At 36.9% G+C, this 20,176-nt stretch overlaps 1 protein-coding gene across 1 annotated transcript in view; it reads left to right on the forward strand.

The window, feature by feature from the left end:
- TNNI3K (TNNI3 interacting kinase) overlaps window positions 1-20,176 on the forward strand; it is a 290,251-nt gene that overhangs the window by 119,582 nt on the left and 150,493 nt on the right. The gene's annotated exons all lie outside the window — the stretch shown is intronic.

A 20,176-nucleotide genomic window follows, 5' to 3' on the forward strand; every position in this document is an offset into this window, starting at 1 on the left:
AGACTTGAAACGAATATAGAACTAGAATGTTTTGGTGGTGAAACCCCAAGGTTTTCTTTTTTTTAAAAAAATAGTGAATGCTTTCTCTAAGAGAAGTCTTAGAAAAAGGCTGATACACAAAAGGAGCAGCTTTAGTTGAAGGCAGAGTATATGGTGCAAAATTCTGTTCATTTACCACTTCCCACTGCCAAAGAGGGAGATCCTTGAACCATCTCTCTGGAATCTCAAAGGTGCTAAGGAGAATATCTGGAAAACCACCAATCTGATAAACCACTGGTTTATGAAACAAGCTGGATTATTCAAAATCAATAACTTTCATTTCATGGTTGCCAGTAAGTCAAGTAGATCCCATATATGATCCTTTATACAAAGCCCACAGTTCTAAAACTGCTCAATATTCATTAATTACTCCAGTCATTTGTTCAGTAGCTATTTGGGAAACTGCTATGTTCAAAGCCGTTATACTTAGCACAGTAGAGCCAAGTGAAACTTCCATAGACTCCATTCTCAAGGAGCTTTCCTACTCTAGTAGAGGAGAAAAATACCTAAATATGCTCTAGGTATAAAAATAACAAGTTCTCTTAAGGAAATAGTGAAATATTTTCTATAAAATTTCAGAAAGAAGAATATTAATTACTTCTGAGAAATTTAGAACAACTTTATGGAATAGGTGACCTTCGGGCTTGACCATAAAGGATGGTTAGAATTTGGAAGAATATCCTAGGCTTAGGGAAGACATGAAAAAATAAAAAAAAAGAGATTAGAAAGTTAAAACCATGTATAGGAGCACTGAATAGTTTCACTTCAGTAGATGAAATGTATAAATGTAGGTAGTGTATTTAATGTGTGAAGAGGACTCTTGGGAAAGAAAAATAAACTGAAACAAGAGCACAGAAATTAGTGAATGCTAGAGTAAGGTAGTTTAGACCTTGTTCTGTAAGCAGGAAGGAGGCACTGAGGATGTTAGAGCAAGGAGTCACAAATTTGGGACTGTAGTATGGAAAGATTAATTCAGCGTCTTTTTTTTTTTTTTTTTTTTTTTTTTTGCGGTTCGTGGGCCTCTCACTGTTGTGGCCTCTCCCGTTGCGGAGCACAGGCTCCGGATGCACAGGCTCAGCGGCCATGGCTCACGGGCCCAGCCGCTCCGCGGCATGTGGGATCTTCCCGGACCGGGGCACGAACCCGTGTCCCCTGCATCAGCAGGCGGACTTTCAACCACTGCGCCACCAGGGAAGCCCCTAATTCAGCGTCTTTATAACAGATCAACTTGAAGGGAAACTAGTGAAGCAGTTGTTGCAGTGATCTAGATAAGTAATGAAAAGCAGAAGTTCACTAATGGCAGAGGAAATGAAAGGAAGAGACAGATAGGAGAGATAAAATAAATTAGATATGAAGAGTGGTTGAATCTTAGATATTGGAAGTAAACATATATAGGACTCAATCTATTTATAGTTGTTTACTAGTTTTCAACAAAAAGTTATTTCTTCCCTGTTATTTTCTTTACCTCTCTTTTAAAATATTTGTGTTAATAAACATTTTTTCTCTGGGTTTCAGTAACAATGTTCAGGAAACAGATTTAGGTGATAAATTAGCATAATTCCAACTGGTGATTTGTGAGTTTTAGGAGTATTGTTTCGTTATCCCAGCCATCTTTTCATGTGTCATTGAAACAAATATGCTCACTGAAAGTTTTCTCTTGCTGCAACGCTTCACTTGTGGGGCAACTGAAAGTGTGTTCTGTTGCCCTGTGAGTAAGTGTAAGTTGTTGCCACCAGGTTATAAAGCAGGACCAAAAATATAAATGTTGTTGATTAAAAGTGAAAATAGAACATGTATTATGTAACAGATATAAGTTTATATTTACCATTTTTTCTGTCTCTAATCTAACCTAAATACTTAAATTGTGCCAAAAAGTCTTCAAGTCTTATGAAACACTATTTCATGGGTGCCTTCAATATAATAGAGTACCAAATTCTTGCATTTATTATTTGTGGACTATCTTCTACTGCTCTTTAATCTGGTAGCAATAAAACATTTTTTCAGTTTAATGCAAATGTAGCATGTGTACTGCCCAAAAGAGTCTAAGTCCTTCTCCTCAGGGTTTATTACTACAATCTGGTTAGGGACATAAAACATATGCCCAGGAAGCAAATTAATTGCCATTTAAGGTGGAAAATGATTAAGGGCCAAAATGATTAATCAGCAATTTTCAAAGGATTTTGAGTAAATTAAAGATCAAAGTAGAATGGAAAGCTTCCTGGAGGATGTAGAGCTAAAACTAGACTTTGAAGGATAGGCATGTATCTTTCCTCAGTCTTTTCATAGCATACTAATCCTTGTATTTTCACAATGCTTACAAAGTCCCTCCCATTGAAAGAGGTAGAGGGAAAGATGTACGTCACAGAGTGAGGAACTCAGGCATTACATCTGTATTGAAATGACCTGTTTCCATGTTTCTCTCCCCAACTTTTCTGGGCAGGTCAGGGCCTCAGGAACAGCAATCCTGCGCTCTTCATCTCAGATTTCCAAAACTAAACATAGTGTCTTACACAGAGGTGTTCAGTCAATGCATTTTTAACTGAACCAAATTCTTGAGGCATTTCGATGAATGTCATTTCAGAAAGCAATGGCCTAGTTGGTACAAGTATGACTCCTTGTAGATAGAGTCTGACTAACTTGCCCAATACCTTTTATAGTTCTAAAAGAAAGAAGTTGTTTGAGCTTACAGATCAGCCCACAGAGAGGGGACACTTCTATCTTTGGTTTTGTGGTTGTTAATTTATTTGAGAGAAAGGAAAACACTTTGCCTTTTCCCTTATAAGTTTCTTACCATATAAATCAAGGAATGCTTAAGGAAGTGGTTCTTTCCAATGATGATGATGAGAATTTATTCAGTGCTTACAATGTGAAAGACCTCTGCTAAGCCCTTGTTATGTATGCACTCATTTAATTTCACAGCAATCCTATAATACAGTTATTATTATGTCCATTTTACTGTAAGGAAACTGACTAAAGATATTAAGCCCACAGCCACATGCTTATAGCTATATTATGGTGACACAACCACAACAGCAAAACCAAGTCAGTACAGAGAGATAGGAGGAGGCTGGGTGATATTGGATGAGCATCCGCCACATTGATCAACCTTGCTCTTTGTACTTCAGTCCTATAGGCGCAATTCCTGTGACCCAAACCATTTCTCATCCCATCTCCTTGTTCTTCTGTGTTTCTGCTTTATTTCTTCTTCTACACCCCATGTTCTGCTAGTATGGAGCAGAAGTTGCATATGAGGCATACGGATATGTCTTCTTTGGCCCATAATGTTTAAATATTTTTAAATGTGTAGCTTTAGGCAGGAAGGTACTTTTCAATTTGTCATAGACCCCCCCCCCACCTACCAACTTACCAGTTTATACCTTGTCCAATTTATATGCTCATTTTGTGGCATTGGAGCTTACAAAACATGGTTTACAGCTAAACATTTTAATGTTTTTTACTTAATACTAGCAGCTATCTTTGTTTTCTTGGTAAAGTCCATTTTCCAAATTTTTTGATGTTGAAACCAAACATCACTGCAAACATCAAAGAAATGGTCTTTTCTGTATTTAAGTAAATAATATAACACTGTAATCAATGAAACAGTGATGTTTCCAACAGAGTGGCCATGGCACTCCCAAGAGAGATATATACGAAAGCATCCTGTAAAGTGTGAAGCACTATAGAAATGCCAGTTGTTATTGTGATTAATCCCTCACTTGTTCCTTTATAGGTCAAGAATGTGGATGGAAAAACACTCCACAGTATTCTCATCCATACAGATATTTATTTTTATATAACACAACTAATTAATTGGGGGTCTAGGTCTAGATCCGAGGGCTGTTTTTGAGTGTCAGCTTATTCGAGTGACTATAAAGGAAAATAATTAGTGATAATTTAAAAACAGCCAACTTGCTGATGACAAATGACAGATAATTTTAAATGACAATGCTAGTAAAGGCTAAAAGAATTTTAATTTTGAAGGTGGATTTAACTAAGTGAAGATTTCAGAAGGTATTAAAGAAAAAATTGATTAAAATTTTTAATAATTCTTTTAAGTTGATGTATGTATTTGCCTTTCAGTTGAATACAAAATATAAAAACCCTGCATTTTTTTAAAAAACAGCAATCAAGTACAAATTAACAAATTATTAATTGTTTTTCTGTTACCTATTAGGTACAATTGTATTCCTTGATTCACATAGATTACAGAGTTCGCTCTCAGCTATTCCTTTCGCTTGTGACTTTTCTAATAAGTGATTATACAGAAGGAATTTAGCATTCACTGGTAAATACCATCTTGCAAAGAATTCTGAGTACTTGAATGCAGGCCAATTAATTGATTACATTGCAATGTTTATGGTGAGTCTTAAAAGAGAACCCTTGAAACTCATGAAATTCTTCACAACTCTACTTTTGTAAATCTCTAGCATAAAACCAGTCACAAGTGGCATTTTTAATTTTGTCTTTTTTTTCACTTATTTCCACTTTAAAATTAAGTGAATTAATTAATTAATATAAAATATTTGAATGGTTGATGTGAGCCAGAGTCTATGCTATGCCTGGAGGCACAGCTGAGGATGACAGACCCATAGCCCCTCTCCAGCAGAGCTTAGAGCCTAAGTATTATTTCCCAGTCATAAGAATCACCTGGGGGCCCTCATTTAAAAATCAAAAACTCCTTCCTAAAAGGCACATATTGAGAATGTCCTAAATTGGACCTGAGAATCTATATTTTTAAACAAGATTACCAGCCAATTCTTATAATCAAGCAAGGAGAGAAAACATTGTTCTAGTTGGAGTGGTTCTCATATTTGGCTACACATTAGAATCTCTAGGAAAACTTTAAGAAAACCGTGATGCTACTTAAATCAGAATCTCCAAGTTGGGGCCCAGGTGTCATATGTTTAGAGAGCACTACAGGTGATTCCAATATACAGGCAGCATTGAGAACTACCTTCTAGTCTAATACCAATTACTCCTCTTAACCATTTGCTATACAGTCTCATCCTTCTCTTCTTCCAGGGTGGAGTGGGAATATTGGGAAATCAAGTCACAATGTAATTCCAAATGTTTTGTGAATCATTGCCCTAAATACAATATAATCATTCATTCATTCATTCAATAACTAACACAAAAGACAGATCCACATGCTCATGATACCTATGGCACAGAGTAGGTTCCAAGATCCAGCAGTTTCCATGGGAGTTGTGCTATGTATACTAAAGCATTCTTGAGCACCTAATTTATAATTCATACTTAATATTAGAAAAGTTCCCAGGAGTGCAGAATCTTCATAAGCAGCCAAACAGAAGTAAAAGTTTCAATATTAGACAACTGAAGTGCACACAGTTCATACGAGTATTCAAGGCTATAAAACCCTGGAAGAATATAGACCTATGTATAGTAAATCAATACACACATATATAGAGAAAGACTTACATAAATGTATATGTGAATATTATACATCAATGCACATATAAGCATGCACATTTTCATGTTTTTGTAATGCTTCCATTCTTTCTCATCTGCAGTTCTGAAGAAATTAAGCCCTATGGAAAAGGATTTGAGAGATATTTTTCTCAATTCTCCAAAGGATGAGACCTAGCTGTTACCATTTGGGATTCATAGAGAAGTTAATTAATTACATACAAGGGATGCCTTGGGGCTTAGGGCCTGAGGGCTTAAGGGGTGCCTAATTATGAAATGTCTATATCCAAAATTGTAAGATGACTTCAGATTTTCAAAACTAAAAAAAAAAAATTTAAGTAATCAGTTTCAATATGTGTCAATTTCATTACTACTATGAGTAATGAGGGGAAAAAAAAACAGCTATACAGCTTTCCAAGATGAAATTTGGATTTGTTTGGCTAAGGTATCTGCTGCAATAACAGACCTCAAAATGTATAATGTTTCATAAACAATAGAAGTTTGTGTCTTGATTGTGTGAATTAACAGGTTGTTGTGGTGGTCCCTTACCCATGAAGTTGTTCAAGACCCATTTTCAGCATGTTGCATCTAGGGTCTCCTTGAGGATCATCTCTATTCAAGTGAGCATAAATGGGACAAGAATATGTGAGACGTGCATGAAATGCTTTGTGGGCCAGGTATCAGAGTGGCATATGTCACTTTCAGTCACATCTCATTGGCTAGAGCTCAAATGGCCATGACTGACTGCAAGGAGTACTGGGAAATGTAGTCCAGCTGTGTGCCCAGAAGAGGAAATGAGTTTTGATAGGCAGCCAGCAGTCTGGGTTACATTCGCCTTATTTGCACTAGTGACAGCAGGTACTAGGGTTTGGGTAGAAGGGTGATCTAGATTTGCCTGAATTACTTGCATAAACATAATGTCAGCTGCATACTAAATATTTTTAGTTTATAAACACATTTTCACAATGTATAAACTAATACCACTAATTGGGAGATGTGGTGAAAGCTACTCAGTAAAGCATATTATATATAAGTTAATTTTGAAATAATTCTCATTCACTTTTTTTTGTTACATTAAAAACATGAGAATAGCTTTGGGAATGTGGGGACATGTGTCCCTGAACCTAAACATGGTTCAAGAGTAAAAAACATGTACTGTAATAAGATGTAATAGTATGAAATAGGCTATATAAATTCAAAAACATCTCACAGTTCCATTTGCTCTAGGTCAATGAAAACACACACACATTTTTCTTTAAAAGTGAAAATTAAAACACAGACTCTGATCACTCTACTCATAGAACCTTATTATACCATATCCATCTGAAAGGGTTCCTCAGACATTTAATTCTACAAATGAATCCTATTTGCAAGGCTTCCCTGGTGGTGCAGTGGTTAAGAATCTGCCTGCCAATGCAGGGGACACGTTCTAGCCCTGGTCTGGGAAGATCCCACGTGCCGTGGAGCAACTAAGCCCATGCACCACAACTACTGAGCCTGTGCTCTAGAGCCCGTGAGCCACAACTACTGAGCCCGTATGCCACAACTACTGAAGCCTGCGTGCCTAGAGCCCGTGCTGCGCAACAAGAGAAACCCACGTACCTCAAGGAAGAGTAGCCCCCGCTTGCCGCAAGTAGAGAAAGCCTGTGCGCGGCAACGAAGACCCAACACAGTCAAAAATAAAAGTAATTAATTTTTTAAAAATCCTATTTGCAAGCTTCACTCAGGTGTTGATATTCAGTCACATTTTCCATTCCCACGTCTGACATGATTAAAGTCAGTCTGTCTGTCCTCGGCTTCCTGAACCTCCAGATGAAGCAGAGAGTTCCCTCTGACTCTCAAGTGCCTACCTGTTATTTAAATAGAAATTCACTGTCCAGCTCATCCTCCTCTTCTCTGATAGTAGATCCACCCCTGCCCACTAACCTGATTCCCACAGTTCCCAGAGGGCCAGATATGTCCCAAACATTCTCAGCACATTTCAATTTGGTTCCTCATCCTGAGCCAAAATAGCAGTCCCCCCTCCTTACTCTATCCTATAAGGTCCCTTAGTCCTGAGTTGTGCTTTCTTTGTACTCCTGTGGAAATAGCTAAAGTTTCCTCCCAGGCCCAGTTAAAACGTTCTTCCTCTCTCAGCTGCCTCCATTAGAATGTCTGGTTTAATTTTGGCTGCATCCACCAATTCTAAAAATAGTGCTCGTACTTAACACCTCATTAAGTAAATTCCCTTAGACACATACTCCCTTTAAATTAAAACAGGTATATTTAAATCAGAGGAAAAGCTCCTTCATTCTGCCCACACTATCATACTGCTAACACAGACCTAGTCAAACCTGCCGCCTTTCGCTGAAACTTCCATCAGAATCTTTGCCTCAATCCTCCCAGTTAGACACATCCCTGAATCTCACATCTTAGAGGTGGATTCTTAGCCATCTCTGCCATTTGACACCATACACAAGATTGTGTGTGTGTACAAAATAAATGTATCTGTGTGTAAAGAGAACATAGAAAGTCAGGGTTTGGCCAAAAACAGGAATTCTGTGATACCAAAATTCACTTTTGATTTGACATAAAAATGCTACTAGTCTGCACTGGAACCCGGCCTTAGACTTTCTTACACCCATGCTTTTTGTGGTGAAGTGGTTCAGTCTGCTGCCTCTTTTCTTCAGTACAACATGGCCATACCCTGGGAATTCCCAAAGCCAGAGACAAGAGTGCTTTCCCTGTGGCAGGGTTACCTTCTGTCACCCCAGGGTGGAGCTTGGAGGAGAAGGGATGCACCTTTCGACCTACCAAAACCTTTCCAGTGCTTCCCTATGACTGGCAGTGAACTTGCTGGCCTGCAATTTTCTAGTGTTGCTGGTTCCTCACATTGCCATTTTCCATCCTTTGGGGATATGGCCTGTATAGAGTCAGCTTTTGAAAATGTCAACAAAGGCTTTTCTCTGTTCGGCCTTGTTCTCTGCTCTCATTTCTTGGGAGGCACTGAGAGTGCCCCTCTTGGCACCATGTCAATTTCCTAAGCAGCCAACCTTTCCGTAATGATATTAATGCCACCTTGTGGTTATCTGTGCATTTCTCAGTTCATCATTTTCAATCTTTGCTTGCTGAGATTCATTTATGTTGTTGTGTTCTTCAGATCCTGGAGTTTATAATAGAGAGCAGCCTGACTCGGAGTCCAGAGCCAGAATTGCTAGCTAATAAATGAGGAACAATCTTAATAGGTAGATATTTTTCCACTGATTGAATTTCAATAGCTCTACCTTTAATGTGGCCTAGAAAAAGAGATGCAGAAAATTATAAATTTTCTTGCCTTGCTTAATATTTTCTGTCTCAAAATCCTCCTTGTCAGCCTTGTGAGGAAGCAACTCTTCCAACAATGTTAGTCTTCTTTTGACTTGCAGCATGAACAGTTCTGGGAATCTGTGTTGGTGTGGGTTACCACCCTATTCGAAGGCCACAGGATGAACCAACTGAGATTGCTGGCTACGGAACCAGACCATGCGAGTTCAAATACCAGCTGTGTTACAGCTTACCTTGGGCCATTTGTTTAAATACCAGTTTCCTAATTTGCAAGATGGCAATAATAATACTTACCTTATTGGGTTTAAATGAGAAGATGCATTAGATATTATTGTCATTATTTTTCTTAAGGAATATTTTTACTACTTAATATTCTTGAATGCCCAAGTTTCTTTACTGAATTAAATATTTCTAAGGACCTGTCTCCCCTTTTGATTGTAGTATCACAAACTTTGTTTATAATATCTCAGATGGCTAGTTTCTTCTTGTCATGAAGATGTAAGAGCTAACTGGATTGTTTGACTGAAGATCTCATATATATATATATATATATATATATATATATATATATATATATAAAGATGGGCCAGGGAATTCTAATACTGTATTACTTTCTTCACTGAGACCTCTCCATCCCATCATGGTTCAAACTTGCAACAGGGATTCAGTTTGACACTCCCACTGGATTGATGCAGATCTAGAACAGAATTTGGATAAAAACATAGCTGAGAGTTGACAGGGTTATTTGATTATTCAAGATCCTTCTCAGTGATTGTTCTTCCTAAGGCTCATTCACAAAACTTAAGCATACAATTTAAACATCTGCCATTCAATCATTCAACAGTCATTTGTTGGGAACACAATGGCAGAGAAGGGGAAGCATCATCAAAGGCACATGACAGAGTTCACGCCAGGAAAAAATGTCAAGTAGGAGAAGCCCTAGTTTTGCAGAGGATGTATGGAGCATCTATGTAGTTAGGCATCTTTCCTTCCCTATGCCCAGTTAGCTCACCAGGCTACTCAACTGGGATATTGTCCTTCTCACTCTAAGGAGCAGGGATGTTTTCAAAGTTAACACTGAGAAGGTTGCCCCCTGCTCTTCTTTCAATAGTCAAAGAAAAGAAAGAATTCATCCCTTCACACCCTCTTGATTCCCCAAAGACAGTCATTTTTCTCATTTCTGTTTCTATTCTCATGTGTCACTGTTGTGATGTCACTTGACTTCTTTCTGCCTCAGATTCCTCATTTGCAAATGGAGATAATGGTGTCTATGTCTACCTTCACAGAGATATCCTTGCAGTTAATAGGGGGTGTCAGGGCAAAAGTACATGGAGCACGTTAGAGAAAAACTCTGCAAGAGAAATCAGTATATCATTTTTATTAATCACATGGAACTGAGTTGCCAGAAAGTCTCAGAATAAGGTTCATTTTGCATCCAACTGCTGGATCTCTACTATTTGTAGAGTAATCTGGATTATCTTCTTCCCACTGAGGGTGAAAGGTGTTGCGGTTATTAAATGGTATGGGAGACAACACACTTCTTTTCTGAAAGGCTATTACCTTGACCAGCATGGAGAAAAGAGCATGTGAGCCTCACAGAATGATTAGAACTCTTTAATCCTAAAGGGATGGTCTTTGTATCAATTACATTTTAAGCCTTGTATGTGAAGAACGTATTCTTAGTCACTAAATCCTCTTTTAATGGCTTTAACAACCTACAGAAAGTTAGTGAAAAGCATGCCTGGTGCCACAGATGAAACAGTGTTAGAGCATTGATGATGTCTGTCTTCTTTTCTTTGGGGAGGGAAATCCCCTTCTAAATTCTTAAAATAGCAGTTGGCTTTCATTAAATCTATTCAGAGTTAAGGGTCTGAGGATCTTGAGTGACCCCTTTCTTTGGGAACGGAGCACATTTTAATAGGCTTTTTCCTGTCTGTGGTCCCTGAAAGATTTAGCGGCTGGCAGGCCTCCTGAATTGCTGGGATTTGTAAAGGAAAGGATTGATTACATGCTTCATCTAATTCTTTCTCTTTCTTTAATTTCTTTTTTCCCATTTCATACAAAGAATGAGAAAGATATTCTGAGTTTCCTCCTATTGAGATATGGTTGGCCTTTAGGGCAGACATTTTAGCACTGAACTTTTATTAACCTCTTCTGGGTTTGACAAAGTTTCTTTATTTTTTTGCTTCCTAAATATGAGGCTAAAGAGCTTTTATTTACCAAGCCTGTTCCCCAGCATTGTAAGCAGTAGGGAGAAAAAGGTTTGGGCGGGTTTTCTTTTGTTTTATTTTGCCTTTCTGTTTTTTGTTTGTTTTGGAGTGTTTTGTTTGTTTGTTTCTTTTTTGTCTTTATCCACTGAATTGCATCTATATTCTCTATCTGAAAAGGTAAATTTAATATAGAGCTTAACACACACTATTCGTTCTGATGAAAATGCCCACCCCACGATACCTTCTTCCCTTCTTCCCCTCAGTGTCCCTTCTCGCCCCTCCTCCAGTATCACTTTTCTCCTGGCTAATTCCTATTCCTTCTTCCAGGAAGTGCTCCTAGGTGTTCCTACAGCACACCATGCTCTTACTTATCTCAGGATAGCACTCTTAAAATTGCTCATGTATTTGAATATATTCCCTGCTATACACTCAGGACAGGGGCTGTGGATTTTATTCCCAAATGCTTAGCACAGTGACTGGGCCCTAATAAAAGTTCACGTAATATTTGTCAAATGCATGAATGAATTAATAACATTTTAAGGAATATGAGAGTATCATATATTAATGTTTCTTTGTGCCAGGCATTGAGCTCAATATTTCCAGGCATTGGCTTATTAAATACTCATAACTCTGTATGATAGCTTTTTTAAAAAGATAAAGTATAGAAAGGCTTAAAAACACTAAGCAAATTATCAAGGTGATACAGCTAGTAAGTGACAGACTAAGGTTATTCCCCATACTATATACTCATATAGTCCAAAACATAGAGATATATAGTCATTTAGTCCCACAAACCAGGAGCGGCTCTGACTGAACAGCTAAGCTATTTGAAAGATTGCCTTACCAAGGGAGGTGTAGTTTATAGAATTCATAACAGAAATGAGAAGGTAATTTTTACTTAATATTGAACAATTCAAGTAGCATTTAATAATATGAAAGTCATTCTTTGGCTCAATTAAGACTGCTATCCCACAGGTCACTTACCTGGCTGTTTTGTGCTGCAGATAATTATTTGCATGCTAGTCACTAAAGCTTGTCCAAAGAAACAGTGAAGACTATAAGAAAAGAAAATGTAATCAGCTTTTTGACTGCTCTGATTTTCTAATTTACACAGGTGAAAAATTAGCCAAACAAGCTGGTTTTGCAATATAGATATAGCCCAAGGCTATCTGATGATTCTTAAGAAAAATACAATCCCAAAATTCTAGTAATTTCTAGTCACTACTGACCATGTAGATTTGAGCCAATACCTGCTTTTTCTGAATTGATTGATTTTCCTTCTCAAAGGCAACATTTTATTTTCTAACCTGCAGCATTTCTATGCCTGACTGGAATATTTTTGCATTTGATTAATGTTTTCATTTGACTTTCAATGAGGTATCAAAACAGTTTGGCTTGTCACAGTCAAATTATTTAAATATCCTCTGAAAAGAGTATGTGGGAACTAAAATCAGATTCATGTGAACCTGAAAAACCAGTGGTGACATTTCCTGAACTTGTTATATTTTTATGTCTAAATTAATCGTTTCACAATTTTGCTTTATGTTGACACTCGACTTCTTAAATACAGTGATTATTGGATGCCTTAATGGAAAAGTTTTAATTTTTAACTGACCCAGAAGTTATTTTCTGGCAAGGATTTGTGTTCCTTTTTTAAATATTCCTTGTAATTTCAACAGCACAAATATAATATGCCATCTACTTATATTAAGATTTTCCCCCTTTTTTTTTAACACAAATACCTAAGTTATCCTTTTCACTTCTTAGTTACTTTTTACTCCTAATTGATCAGAATTATCCCAAATATGGACTCAAATATGGTCAGCGTTCTCTGTCTACATTCAATTTATGCCATGTTAAAGAAGGCAACATTAAAGAGTACCTACCATAAGATTTCATTTACATACAATTTTAGAAAATACAAACTAATCTCCTGTGTCAAAAAAGCAGATCAGTGGTTACGTAGAGCTGAGTTGAGAGAGGAATGAACTATATCCAAGGGGAGTGAGGAATTCTGTTGAGGTGACAGAAATGTTTTGTATCTTGATTGAGACAGTGGTTTCACAGGAGTATATGTCTCTTAAAACTCACTGAATTGTTGTCTCTAAATAGATGAGTTCTTCCTTCTAATGTGAATACAAATGAATTGTCTAATGTAAGTAGTAAATATTAAGTGAAATCCTTAAAAAGAGATAAGCAAAGTAATATGAATTGTACCTTTCTAATCATGAACAAAAGGTATGTATTTGCTCTTCTTAAAACCATAAAAAGGAGAAACAAACATTTGCCAAATAATCTCACTGAGGATATCAAAACCAATTCTAGCTAGAGAAGAAGAATCAACATAACTGGATTGGAAGAAGAAAGGTTTACTCAGATGCCGTCACTGAATAGAAATCTGTATCACACTAAGGTCAAGTTAGGTGTCTGCAAATGTTAGCGTTCAGTCAAAGGACCGTAGACATTGACAGGAAGGGAGATGAGAGAGTGTCTTTGAGACTATGCGCTTACCCTCTATTTACTCTTGCTGGTTCTGGTCTGATGCAAATGATATTCAGTACCAGAATTTACTTCTCAGCCAAATGTGAAAGTGCATATATTGAATGGCGAAGAAAAGGCCCAGAGTGTTTATACGTCATCAAAAAACTGGTGGGATGAAGACATTAGATCTCAAAAATTGCAAACTGGCAGATACAACTTCTGGAAAGAAAAAAACTACCCTAATATCACTAAGTTGATTAAAAGCGACGTGCTGCTAGATATGCAGCACGAAACTGTGGATCCATGGGGATGCAGCCTGAATGGCTTTTTTCAGTTTTCAAAATGTCATTTATGAGAGAAGACATCTGAAGTATCTAATGAAAATTGATGCTGTGATTCAGGAAAGATACAATGAAAGAATTAATTTACAATCAAGATCATGGAAGTGAGATTGCATAAGCAACATAACTCATGTGCAAGAAATATAAAATCAGATTCCTTCAAAATTAGAATTGTAAAGCACTTCTATATAAGTGTGAACAAATGAAAAAGTATATGTCAAATAACTGGTCTGTGAAAAATGTTCTCATTTGCACTCTGATCTAAGGTCAGTGTAGCCCAAATTCAGAAAATTGAATTGGACAATTCAGAATTAGTTGGGACAAGGGCATGAGCAATGTGAATGTTTAAGCTTCAACAATAAACACAATGAAGTTGTGATAAACTGAATCTTCTCTTTATGACTATAAATAACTCAGAAATGTATAGTTCAGATGGTTCTCATTTGAGCAGTAGTTTATTTAGTTTGCTAAACTTAGCTGGATACTAAGCTTCTCTACTCATTTGCAGGGCAAGGCAGGTTTAACCACTTCAGAGAGCCATTTGTTTACTTGAAAATGTTAAAATTTCTATAAGTAAGTTACACGGTATGTATCAACTATATATATATTATTCTAATTTAGCAAACACATTTAACAAATAGTTTTTGCTACAAAAACAAACAAGCACTAAAGCTGGAATTGTGTAGTTTCAAAGTCTTACCTCTTTTGGTAAAATGTCTCAACAATTAGAGATTACAAATACCTTATTTTATGTATTTTTTATTTTTACTTCATATTTTTCAGAATATTTTAAGGAAAAGTATGTTTTTTGTCTTTTGGGGTTTTTTGGTACATAAAACCTACTATAGTGAGAACTAAGAGAATATACTTGGTGAAAGAAACCCCCCCCAAAACAAGCAAGTTAATTAATACATTTAATTAAAATTTATATTTTGAGCATTTGATCAATGAAGTGCTGTTAAAGTCATAAATTGGTCAAATGCTTGTATAACCAGTAAGTTTACACAACTTTATGCACAAGAAGTTTCTGCTCTGGAGGCCAACACTCAGAAGTGTGATTTGTTACGAAAAGAGGACTTTTGAGACTTCTCAAACTGAGGCTCTTCTCTCAAAAGTTGGGCTTGGCTTGCCCGCACTAGCTTACAGTATCATTTCTTGTATGAAAAAGTTACTGTAGGTTTGGGCCAACAACATAGAGACTAAGAATTTAAGAATTAAGGTGGCAGTTTTAAGAGCAGTTTAGTATCAAAGAGAACCTATATCCCAGGTACGTGCATTTTCAAGTCAGAAGTATCAAGGCTTGATCTGCCATTTCCTAATGCTGTAATGGCTAACAAGTTGTTTCTAGACATCGGTTTCTTCATTTATAAAATGGGGAAGATATCTACCTTACAGCAGTGTCTAGCACATAGTAGACATTAAATAAATTTTAGCTCCTGGTTCCAGACGTAACTTATTTGCATGTATGTTTACCAAGGTTCCAACTCTTATATATTTGCTACAAATAAGAGTTGCAAAGAATATTTCTCAAGAAAAATACTTAGTAATTATTTTTCTGACTTCTCACTCTCCCACTCAACCAAAATTCCTGGTGATCATAACATGTTTTGTTTAACTCAGCTAATCAGAGTGGGGTGGGTGTGGAGAGAGAGAGAGAAAGAAGGAGAAGAAGGAGGGGAGGGAGAAGAAGGAGGGGAGGGAGAAGAAGAGAAAGAAGAAGAAGAAAGGAGGAGGATGACAACAACGACAACGAAGAAAATGTGCAGAGGCAATAGCAACGAGAAGAAATAACAGCCTGAAGGTCATTATTAAAAATGTACCTTCTAAAAGTCAAACCATAAATAGTCTCTTTCTCCTCTCTTCTGCAGTGTCAGACCTTACACAGCCACCTGAGATGCAGATAGGTAAAAAGGAAATATTGGGTTACCATAAATAATTCATAGGTGTATAATTGAGAGTTAACAGTATCCTACTTTTTGTTAATGTTTTGTTTAATCATAGCTTACATCTTCTGACTTATCTGGGAAAAAAAGAACAAGGGAAATGGTTGTTATATTTAGACATTTTCAGGGTATTTTATTATTATTATTTTATTTTATTTTATTTTGCGGTAAGCGAGCCTCTCACTGTTGTGGCCTCTCCCGTTGCGGAGCACAGGCTCTGGACGCGCAGGCTCAGCGGCCATGGCTCACGGGCCCAGCCGCTCCGCGGCATGTGGGATCCTCCCGGACCGGGGCACGAACCCATGTGCCCTGCATTGGCAGGCAGACTCTCAACCACTGCGCCACCAGGGAAGCCCTATTACTGTATTTTAATTCTTGGAAAATCTACCATCAAATCACATGCACAGAATCCCATTCGAAACTTTCACACTGCCCTGAGAAGCATCTCTCAGGGATGTCTCTCCTCTAGGCTTTCAAATGGGACACGACTGGGAAGTCCAGGACAGTGCAGGAGCTACCATTCTTGCTAGGAATTCTTGTTCCCTGTCTACAATATTTGCATGCTGCCTGCAGCAGGCAAATACTGCAAAAGTTTAGCCATCCTCAAAGCACCCATGCCACTGTAAGAACGTTGTTGAGTGGGGAGAGCACGTCCTACTTCATTGTTAGCTAACAAGCAAGGGGATAGACCACAGATTCAGGACGCCATAAGATAAAATTTCATAAATCTCTCTGGCAATGTTACAGAGAGTGGCTTGGTATAGAAGCATTCACCATAGGTTGGGAGAAGTTAAAATAGCCCAGGCCAGAAGTCATAAGGGCATGAACTGAGACAGTAACAGTGGGAAAGTAAAGGAGTGTAAGGATTAAAGATCTATGGTAGAGATGAAATTGACTGGATCTGGTAACTGATCTGAAGTAAGTGTTAGGAGTAGAAAGGATTGAAAGATAGCAAGATGTCAGCCATGTATGTTTGAAATGCCGGTGAAATAATCATCATTACTTTATGTAAAATTGTGAGAAATATGGTATAGGGCATTTGGAAGTTGTCAGGAGTCCCACTGTTTTAGATGCAGAAGCCCCTGTTTCAATTTCTTGCTGGAATGGATTCTCTACAAATAAGGATAATCCTCCATTTCACGTTTACTCACTTGGTTGACTTCCTGTATTCCACACTCTTCTCACAACAGGCTTTGCAGTTTCTATTTTCTGAGACTTTCAAATAAATGTGAGTTTGTATTGTGACGAAGTACCTCCCCAAATGCATAATTTTCCTCCTTTATCATTTTTGAAACAAATAGATGAAATGCAAAGAAGCTACACTGATGAGATGTTTAATTTGAGGTTTTAATCTTGTGAGCGCTGGGAAGCATAACTAAAGTTCAGGCCGCACATAAGTGTCTTCAGGAATACAAAATAAGCTATATTTTGTATCTAGAATTTTGAGAACATTTTCTGCTTAAGCACAAACCTCTTATAGCTGTTTTTCTTTGTTACACAAGCACCCTGGGCAGAAGAAACAGAACATGTAGTCCTCACAGAGATGGCGAGTAAACCGCATGGTTGTTATTGTGAGAACTAGTAGAAAACAATATGCTGGAGGAGAGGTGGAGGTGGAGGTGAAAAGGAGTGGGTACTGGTTTTATATTTCTTTTATTCTCAGAATTGAAGGGCAGTTTTCTTCAATTTCATTCTAGATGATATCTCAGATAATTCAAACAGTGTGGAGAGAGGAATAATGAATTCGAAGGAGATACAAATAGGCTGGTAAAGACTGGGAAAAATGTGAGCACAGAAATGATTTGAAAGCTTAAAAAAAAAGTTATTTACAAGCATTTCTCTGGATCAGCATACCACGTAAGTATTAAAAAAAAAAAAAAGAAACGCACAGATGTGACTCATTCATCAAGATGGAAGAGGGAAAAAAAAGTGAGTTTATTTTAGATGGTGCAGAAAGCTACTGAAATGGCTATTTCATACCTAAAAATGCAAATGAAAATTTCCCAGGCAATTTCAATCTCTTAGGCAGTGTCTAAACACAGAAGCCAGTTTGAACAAAATTAAGGTGAGTCAAGTAACAAGTACTCACAATATTGCTTTTTTCTACTCTTTTTGGAATAGTATTTTAGATCTACAGTATAAAAATAGTAAAAATATATTGATTGATGCATTCATTCAATAAATACTTATTGGGCTTCTATTAGATTAACCATGTGAAATTACCCTTTTTTGGTCAAAGTGGTTGCAAATTGACAATAACATATGATTCAAGGTAATACTATCTTTGAACTAATGGAGAAACTTTCTTTTATAATTGAAATCAATCAATATGTATTTACTGAAGATGAACTGTAGATTCAGGACTGCACAGATGTTCCAAGTCAGTGGTAGAAAATATTTTGAGTATGATAATCTCTTTTAGTATTAAAAGTTAGACTTCAGGGGATGCTGTTGTACCTTTAGAGTCCATCAAGTGAGAAAATGCATAACCAAGTTGGTGTAATGTCAATAACACTTATAAACAATATTTCTGTGTTTTATTTACTACAGTAGTGCTACATATATTTGAAAAATAACAGCATATATATACACATATGTGTAAACAGTATATATATATATATATACACATATATGTGTATGTGTGGTACATATACATTTATATATTTAATTTCTAGACAAAGCTTATTGCAAACTTGGATTGTTAGGCTGTATTAGACAGCCTTTTTAAGTTGCAAATTGCAGAAAACCCAACTCAGACTGGCTTAAGCAAAACAGAAAATGATTTTTGCTTATGTAACTGAAAAGTCCAAGAATAGATGTGTTTTAAACATAGCTAGATCTAGGATTTCAAATGATATCATCAGACTTCTTTTTTCTCAATCTCTAGGCTTTTTTTCTTACTGGCTTACTTATTCTTGGCTTTATTCTTAATCTTCAACTGGTGGCCACCGCGGCAGTGTAAAGTGGTCCTCTAGTTCCATATTACCAACACATGTCCTAGAATTGTATATCTATAATAGGCTCTGAATGGCCTTGCTATAGCCTCATGCTTATTCCTGAGCCAATTGCTATAGATAGGAGAATGTGATGTTCTAATTGGCCAGGTAATTCATAAACCACTCCTAGAATCCTAGATGTACATGAACCTCATGAACTAAAAGTAAGGAGGGAGAGAAATTCCTCAAGGAAAATAAAGAAGTGTGAGTATATGCTAAACAAACAAAAATAAAAGTTTTCCAACTGTGTAATCCCTGTGAAATAACTCCTTTGCCACTAGGGATGATGGTATATGTTTTGACATCACTGCTATAAAGATTATACAATGAAAGATGTCTGTATAGCCTTGCCTTGTTCTTACAGGTAATTGGCTTATTCGTTTATCCCACAAGAATTAATTGAGAATCTATTGTGTATTATGTTTTGTACCAAGAGATTCAAATTTGACTAAGACATAGTTTCTGTTCTCAAGGAGCTCTAAACCTTGACAAAATTGATAAGTGATAAACCAACTATTATGAAAGTACAGAGGAAAGTTTAATCAACTCTGTACAGAGAATATGAAAGAGCTCACAGGCGTAGTGATACTTGAGGTGGAACTTAACAGAATAGGAATTTTCAGCCAGAACAAACAGTAAAACAGCAGTGATTAAAATAAGCAAGGGTAATTTGATGCTTAAGAGGGATTCCTAAACTATTACTACTGTATGAGTTGAGAGAAGAAGGTACATACGGGTCAGGAGGGAAAACTTTGAGTGTTCACACATACCACAGACACAAATACCAATGGGGTGAGGAGGGTCTGGAGCAGTTTAGAACATTATGGGGATTTAGAGAAGAATCCTATACAGCATCTCAGATTACTGCTTGATACTACAACTTTTCTCAAGAGCTATTTAACAGTAGAGAAGCCAATTAAAAAAGGGAGGAAAAAAATGGGTTCACCAGTGCCTCCTGGTGAGAGAGAGAGGAATGGGAAGAAATTCACATTACTGCAGCAATGTCTTTGGGAGCAGAGTACTGAACCATTTCAATTTCTCGGCCTATGAGGAAAGAAGAAAACATCAGAAAAGTTTTGTGTGATTTTTACAATCTAAAATAGAGCTGACCTCGGTAGCATTTAGAAATAGGATGTCAGGAATATTGAAAAGTTTTAGTCTTAAATTCAAGATTCACTTTCTTTTCAAAGTTGATGATGAGCCTTGTACTAAAAGTCAGTTTTTAAGTAGCTATTTTGGACTGGCAAAGGGATTGAGTGAGCATAGCTTCTATGGGGTTTTTTCTTCTATACAGATACAGCTATGACAGAGACATAGATATGTTTCCTTCTACAATTCATTCAAATCCATGTGCACACATACATATGATACACTGAATGCTATATTTGTTGATTTTTCCAGGTCATAGAAATTCTGGTACTTTGTACATTTCTTTG

The sequence above is a fragment of the Aethalodelphis obliquidens genome, unplaced genomic scaffold (genome assembly GCF_003676395.1).
Source record: "Aethalodelphis obliquidens isolate GAN/ISIS:26980383/991018 unplaced genomic scaffold, ASM367639v1 scaffold13, whole genome shotgun sequence".
NCBI lineage: Eukaryota > Metazoa > Chordata > Mammalia > Artiodactyla > Delphinidae > Aethalodelphis > Aethalodelphis obliquidens.